The sequence below is a fragment of the Myotis davidii genome, unplaced genomic scaffold (assembly GCF_000327345.1).
Source record: "Myotis davidii unplaced genomic scaffold, ASM32734v1 scaffold709, whole genome shotgun sequence".
In the NCBI taxonomy this organism is placed as follows: Eukaryota; Metazoa; Chordata; class Mammalia; order Chiroptera; family Vespertilionidae; genus Myotis; species Myotis davidii.
Window position 1 is genome coordinate 84,863 of NW_006300219.1, and position 8,234 is coordinate 93,096.

Below are 8,234 nucleotides of genomic sequence, written 5' to 3' on the forward strand. Positions count from 1 at the left end.
TGAATTCCTTATGCCTATGTTTATTTCTATATATTTCTTCTTCTCATTATAGCAGTCCCTTTAGCATTTATTGAAATGCTGATTTGGTGGTGATACACTTCTTTAGACTTTTTTTATTTTTAAGAAGCTCTTTATTTCACCATGTAGATTGACTGCTAGCCTTGCTGGATATAGTAATCTTGGTTTCAGATCTTGCCTTTTCATTACCTTGAGTTCTTCATGCCATTCCCTTCTGGCCTATAGAGTTTCTGATGAAAAATAATCTGACAACCTTATGGGAGCTCCTTTGAAGGTAATAAATTGTTTTTCTCTTGCTGTGTTTAAGATTCTCTCTTTGGCTTTAATTTTTGGCATTTTCTTATGATGTATCTGGGCATGGGTCTATTTGGGTTTTTCTTGCTTGGGACTCTCTGTGCCTCCTGAATGTGTGTAACTTGTTCCTTCACCATGGTAGGGGCCTTTTCTGCCATTATTTCTTCAAACACATTCTCTGCCCCTTGCTTACTTTCTTCACTTTCTCCTACTCCTATGATGTGAATATTTTTATGCTCCATGTTGTCCCATAGCTCCCTTAAGCTGTCCTCCTGTTTTTTAATTGGTTTTTCTTTTTCTTTTTTTTTTTTTTTCATTTTGGTTCTCTGATTGCATGATTTTCTCTACCCTGTCTGCTAATTCACTGGTTCTATCCTCATCTTCCTTTAATCTGCTGTGTATTTCTTCCAATGTGTTCTTTATTAGTCCCAAGTTATGCTTTATTTCTGACTGGTCTTTTCCATAGTCACTGTATCTTTTCTCAAGCTATTGAGCATCCTGCCATCATTATTCTGAACTCTATAGCTGATAAATTTCTCATTTTCTTTTCAGTAGCTCTTCTTCTGGATATTTCTCCTGTTTGTTTGCTTTTTTTCTCATTTGGGGCTTCTTTTTCCATCTCCCCATTTTTTTGCCTATTTGGGTTTGTGTCTATGTAGTAGGTAGATCTGTTATGACTCGCAATCTCTAATGCAGGACAATGTTAGACACTGTTTCTGACTTGTTCTGAGTACCCTGTTTGGAGCTGTCAGCAATCCACAGCTTGTGGCTCCCTCTGCTGAGGCTGGGTGCCTTTGGAAGGGATCAAGATGTGCACAAAGGTCTGCTTATCCTAGCCCTCTGCCCCAAATTAGAATAAGCAAAGACTCAAAGCCTCCAGAGGCCCACCTCTGCTTGAAGTATTGATTAGCTTTGGGCTATCCCCACAAGGCAAGCAAGACATTTTCCAACAGGGTGAGATAATTGCTTCTTAATGGGCCTCAAAAATTCCACAGGGCAGGACAAGGCGTTTTCCAAGAGTATGGAGCAATTGCTCCCTCCCCCTCCCAGGCAAAAGCTGCATGGATGGTAAAGGACTGCTAGAGAAAGATGTCCTCTGCAGTATGAAGGAATGACTCAGCACAGGAACCTGATATGTCTTCCTTCTGAGCTCTGACCCCAGAACTATCAACCCTGGATTCTGCTCACACAGCTCTAGTCCACTCTGGTCTTGTACTGGGCCGCATATCTGGCGCTTTGGCCAGACCGGTTATGCTGTGCTGTCTGTTCCTAAAACACATAGATAGCCAGGTACTGACATCAGACCAGGCCTTGAGATATGATCTCATGGCCCCTTCCCAGCACGCAGGCCTTCTTTCTCAGAAGGCCTGGAAGTCTCATTCCAAATTTGGGAGACAAAAGACTGGAAAAAGCATAAGTAAAGAGAGTTTCCTCCATATTGGGGGGCCCAGAATTTGAATGACACATTTTTCTCTGGGCCTCCACAGAATTTAATAATAAAATGTAACTCCTGTAGTCGGCACTGCAGTTCAGCCTCTGCTTTGGCAGGGTGCTGTAACTATAGTCACTGGCCAGCTCAATAAATCCTCGCTGTTGTTTAAGACCTACTTGGAGTCGGTGGTCTTATTCTCACAAATGTCACTCCACAGCAGTCTGCCTCTGCTGGAGCCCAAGGTGAGTGGCTGCACATGAAATTTTGTGCATTGGTTCTTTAAGAGGGTGCCTGCATTTTCAGCCCTCTCTCCCTGGCAGACAGAAACCCTGCTGCTTTTCACAGTCAGATATTGTGTGGGCACCTTTCTCAGTTCTGGTGCTCTGGGATGGGGGACCAAACTTAGGGTTTAGACCCCAGCATTCTCGATGGGAACCCTCCACAGCTGAGCTATCCTTCCAGAACTTCAGCTTCTGTCTGTGGGAGTCTGGCCAGCCCTTTTTTGCCTCCACACTTCTTACCAGTCTCTATGTGATCTCTACTTTCTGTCTTTGCTTATCAGGGTTCTCTCCAGCTAGTGTTCAGTTGATTATTCAGGATGGATTTTCTGTTTCTTAATTGTAATTCCAGTTTGGTCCTGGGAACATGTCAATGTAGTTTCCACTACTCTGCCACTATTTTGGAATCCTTTTTCCCTTATAATTCACGAGTTGAAGAACCTCCTAGACCGTTTGACTATATATAGACTTCCAAACTGTCTAAAGGTCATGGAGCATTTCCTTTTCTCTCTGATCCTCAGTTCCTTCTTTTTGACCAGCACTGTCCTGCCCAATTTATAGGGCTTCGAGCAGCTGCCAAGCATGTCCATGCCTCATGGAGAAAGTGAGGCAAGGCCAGCTTCCTAGTGGTGGGTTTTAAGCAAAAGTAGATAATTCAAAAATAAAAATGTAGTTCTACCTCACAGTTGTTTTAAGAATTGAGTGAGGTGACCCAGAGTGTGTGACACACAGCAAGTGCTCATATATAATATATAAAATGTAAATATTTGGTTTTGTTCTAATACTGTTGTCCAAAGGTACTTTTACAGCGACACACAACAGTTTTCAAATTTTCTATTTCACTTACATTGTAGTTATTATCAATAGCCTGTGTTGTAAACTGACTTTTTCAGAGCACTCAACTCACATATGAAAAACACTTTCCTGCTCTAAAAAACTCTCACCACTTCATAATCTTTAAAATGAATTTGTTATGATTTTTTTTCTATTACTTGAATTATGTGGTTATATATGAAAGTAGTCCAGACTCCTATCTTGAGGGAGCTGTTCAAAATTTGCATACAATATCCCTAAATCTATGTATCTGTTCACTTGGATAAATTCATACTTGCAAGAATTTTTGTTTGTTTGTTTGTGTGTTAATTCCACTGGAGGATAATTTTCCATTGAGTTTTAGAGAGTGGAAAGGAGGGGGAGAGACAGAGAGAGAGAGAAACATCAATGTGAAAGAGACATATCGATTGGTTGCCTCCCACACATATCCCGATGAGGGCTGGGGATGGAGTCTGCAATCAAGGTATATGCCCTTGACTGGAATCAAACCTGAGACCCTTCAGTCAGAGGGCCTATGCTCTATATACTGAGTCAAACCAGCTAGGGATGCAAGGTATTTTTAAGGGATACTGTACATATTTCATTTGATGGAGAAAATTCACTCCCCATCAGAGCCAGGGAACCCTTGTAAAGAAAGACAGAAGAGAAGTCGTGTGCCTGAAGCTCACTGGAGGGGGCTAAAAGTCCAAAGCTGTATGTATTCTTTTTTTTAAAGTATATTTTTATTGATTTCAGAGAGGAAGGAAGAGGGAGAGAGAGATAGAAACATCAATGATGAGAGAGAATCATTGATTGGCTGCCTCCTGCATGTCCTCCATTGGGGATCGAGCCCGCAACCCAGGCATGTGCCCTTGGCCAAAATTGAACCTGGGACCCTTCAGTCAACAGGCCAACACTCCATCCACTGAGCCAAACCATCCAGAACCAAAGCTGTATGTACTCTTCCTGGCTTCCCACCAGCTGCCTCCATGTCTTTGGCAAAGCTGCACAGGGTGTGGAACCAAAAGCTTGCCCACACGATAGTATGGTTATACTGGCATGAAAGTGGGTGTTGCAAATTGGCATGCTACTTCAAAAGGACTGAAAAATAAAAGCAGATGTGAGTTTTGAAATACACTTTGGGAATTGTAGAAGACAAGAATTCAGAAAAGGGGGAGATACTCATTTTGTTTTAATCAAGCAAAGTATACAACTACTGAAATTAGGTGGTTTACTTGACTGATGCTTTTGTAAGTGAATGAAAATTTATATACTGGATTCTTTCCTCCCAAATGTGATTTGGCTTAATGGTGTCTTGAAAAATGCTATTCTCTCTTTGTTATTCTTCTGATTTGCCTCTGAATTTCTCCATCCAACTAAATAGAAGTCCACTGGTGAGAACAGAAGTCTTTCTATTTGAAGATTTATAAGAGCTTTGTAATAATTCTCTAAAAAGGATCATTAGGAACCCAATGACAAAGAATTCCCTTTTCCTTTTCTTCCAGTAACATTGAGATGTTTTCTAACAATGTGAAGAATTGGTCAGGCCCATTATATTCCATTTGCTTGTCAAACCTGAGGGACACTGAAACCACAGTCTTTTGGAACCTCTGAGTGTTTAGGATGCTAAGAAAGAGAAAGCAGAAGTTCCCACTATAAAGGGACAGCTGTCAACTGTGAAATGAAAGGCAGAGAACCATAGCAGAATTGCAGCACTCTGCCCATCTCAGAAGTGGCAGTACACCTAAAAATGAAAACAACATTCCTCCGATTAGTTACCTATCATCTTAGACAACAACTTGATTCATTTTCAGTACCCATCAAGGAAGAAGCCAGCTTTCGTGGGAAGATGAAGAGAAGAACAGGATAAAGGGAGAGAAGTACAAGTGGCACAATTTAGGGTGATTGATGACATGCTAAAGGGCTTAAGAAAGGAGGGGTGCATCTTCTTGTAGGTATTCTTCAGAGAACTTTTTCTTCCCACCTTTCTGGTTCTTCCTCAGTCTTCTATGCAAATCATCCTGGATTTTGGGGGCTCTATTAGATGTTTCTTAGTGCTCTACTGGACTCCCCTTCTTTCTCATGTTATACTCTCCCTAGGTAATCCCAAATATTTCTATGATGTCAATAGCTACCTGAATTCTGAGGACTCCTCCAATGATAGCTCCAAGTGAGACCTTTTTTTGTGAGCCTTATACTATGCATATAACTGCCTACTGAGCTTCTTTGCCAGAGTCCCCCCAGAGACATAAAACTCAACATGGTCAAGATCACTCATTAGCTTTGCCTAGGCTTATTCTAAAAGCCCAATTTTCTTTCTCTATATCATGTCTTTGAAAGCAGCATGATCACTCACCTAAATGAATATCTCATAAATCCATCTCTTATCTCTATTCCCATTTCCACTACTTCATTCATTTATCACCTGGATTGCTATCTGAAATCCCTGTCTCTGGTCTCATCTCCTTCTAGTCAGTTATTCAACGTTCTCGTGGTACTATTTTTTTAAAATATATTTTATTGATTTTTTACAGAGAGGAAGGGAGAGAGATAGAGAGTTAGAAACATCGATGAGAGAGAAACATCGATCAGCTGCCTCCTGCACACTCCCCACTGGGGATGTGCCCACAACCCATGTACATGCCCTTGACCGGAATCGAACCTGGGACCTTTCAGTCCGCAAGCCGACGCTCTATCCACTGAGCCAAACCGGTTTTGGCCTCATGGTACTATTTATACAAGATAAAACATACTGCCTAGCAAGGGTTTTGGTCTTGTTTTGAAAATGTGTCTGGAGTCCCATTACTGAGAACAATAGGGTACCCTGAAGAGACATAGGGCCACTAGCCACTTCTTCCCAGGGTTTATTGACAAGTGGCCAAATGAGATGAAAATCTCTCACTTCCACCACTGAATTCAACATATATTTACAGAAAACTGAATCTCATTAAGTCGTTAGAGAAGATGGGGTCATTGAGGTCTGGAATGAAGGGGAATAATGCTTTGGGGGTTTATTCTCATGGGAAGAAGTGGAAGCACTGTCTTTCAAGCCAAGGTGTAGGATATAAGAGAATTTTTTTCATGAAGTGAAGGTGCCTGCAAAATAGGATACTGGAACCTCACTCCCCAGATTGATGTTTACTGAATGACATTACCTTGTAACCATCAACCAGAAAGTATTGCACAAAAGAGAGTTCTTGAGAGAAGTTGACTTGCATGCCTGGAGGTTACAAACATGTGTGAATATAGAAGCAGGTGCATGCCTTTCTCCTGGAGTAGTATGAAGACAACTCAAATGGGGGGGAAGAAGAAACAATGAATAAGCTTGAGCTCTCAGCAAGGATACACAAATATCTATGAAAAATGTATGCCACATAAAGAAGCTGGAGAGCAGCCATCTTTAAAGTATTCTAACCTTCCCCCAGGAGTAAGGGACTGGAGTAAGGGGCACACTTTTGAAGAAGAAGCTGAGGAAGCATCACAGAGGTAATCTCTAGAATACATCACCCATGTTAGAGAGATTCAGAGTATAGAGATCTTACAGAGTCTTCTAAAGCAATCTGAAAATACATCCACAAAAGAAGCTTTCCTCTTCTTCTTCTTCTTCTTTTTTTTTTTTTCAAATCTTGTCCTGGAGTAGCCAGAAACAGGAATGAGAGAGCAGACTCCACTGCAGGCTCCAAACCCCAGATCAGAACTGAGCTGAGGGAACAGAAGCAGCTGTGGATTGAATGTGAGATTGGTATTTTGATTTAGACTCTACTGGACTTTTTAACATCTGTAAATGAGTTCATTATCAAAGCAAGACTGTTCTTACAGTTGAACGTGACTGGAAACCTACAGGATCTTGTCATGTTTTTAAAGGTTGAGGAAGAAATATCTGGCAGAACACATTTGAAAGCAGTGCTGGGAGAAAAACAAAGCTATGTCTCATCTTTCAAAGTCAAAAATATCATAGCTCTCGTCTGCTTAAAATCCATCAGTGACTTCTAACTCTTGGCACATAATAAACAAAAATGTGGTTTTTTTTCATGAATAAGCATATTCATGTTGCACAAAGAAGCAAGCTCACTCCTGCTCACATATTTCTGACCTACAAAAATAAAATAAAAGTATTAAGAAGGCAGGTATTTTGCTATAGTTATTAAACACTTATTGAGAATATTAATTAGATCATGAATTAACCATCTCTTTCCTCCTGGATCTATCCAGTATGCCTTATTGTATTGTTGATATCTGTATCTCTATCTATAGCCATAGGTAGATACTTACTCATATTGTATCTTATGTCATCAGTGAAAAGAAGAAATGTTCTTAGTTTACAGCATTCATTACTACAAGTGCTCATAGAAATTTTTATCATATTTAAGTCAGTAACTGAAATTGTTAGATATCAATATCTATACAGTTATCAACCTCTATAGAGATATATAGATATAAGGTATAGGGTATTTATTTTCACAAATGACACCCATATATGACCCTTGCTTTTGTTTCAGACCATCTCAACTTTGCTGTTGACAATCCTCCAAAATGTGTCTGTTACTGATCCCTGGCTTACTGAGGTGGTCTACCCTATAGTTGGAGGCCTACTGGGACCTTCTGTGGCCACCATAGTGAGCCCAATGACAAATTTCAGGCTAGCACCATTAGCTACCTTCAAGATCCCTAAGAAGGGCACAGGGAAACTTTCTAGAAAATCCTTTTCACTTTTGACAAAGCCTCGCTCCCAAGACTTGATGCACAATCTTATTTTGATAATTTAAAAAAAAATTGACCTTTTCTTTCTCAAAATATTACAGGTAATATTTAGGGTTAACTCAAAAGAAAGATTTAGAAATGCAAAAAGGGAGATGTATTTTTTTAATTACCCTGAGCCATGAAATGGAACAACTGTGTTTGTATGTGGAGATGAAAAAAATTAAAGAGATATGACCTCAGCTTGCAAAATGCTCCTTCTGGTGGGGATAAATGTGAACATAATCCTATCTAATAAAAGAGAAACATGGTAATTGGCGTACGACTGCTACCCTTCCCATTGGCTAATCAGGGCAATATGCAAATTAACTGCCAGCCAAGATGGCGGCTGGCAGCCAGGCAGCTGGAAACTAACATGAGGCTTGCTTGCTTCAGTGATGGAGGACTCCAATGTTCCCCACCTGTGGCTGCAGGCCTCTCAGCTGCAACTCTAAGCAACTATGTTGCGAATAAAGAAGCTAAAAATACCCCAGAAACCTGCTTTACTCAGTGGAGCTTCAGCCAGCCGGACTGCAACATGGTATCAAATACAGAAGGTAAACAAAGGCCAGAAACCTGTTTTCAGCAGCCGAGTCCTCAGAGCTAAAGCTGGCCCAGAATAAAAAAGAAAAAAAAAGAAAAAAAGGAGCGGTTGGGAGCTT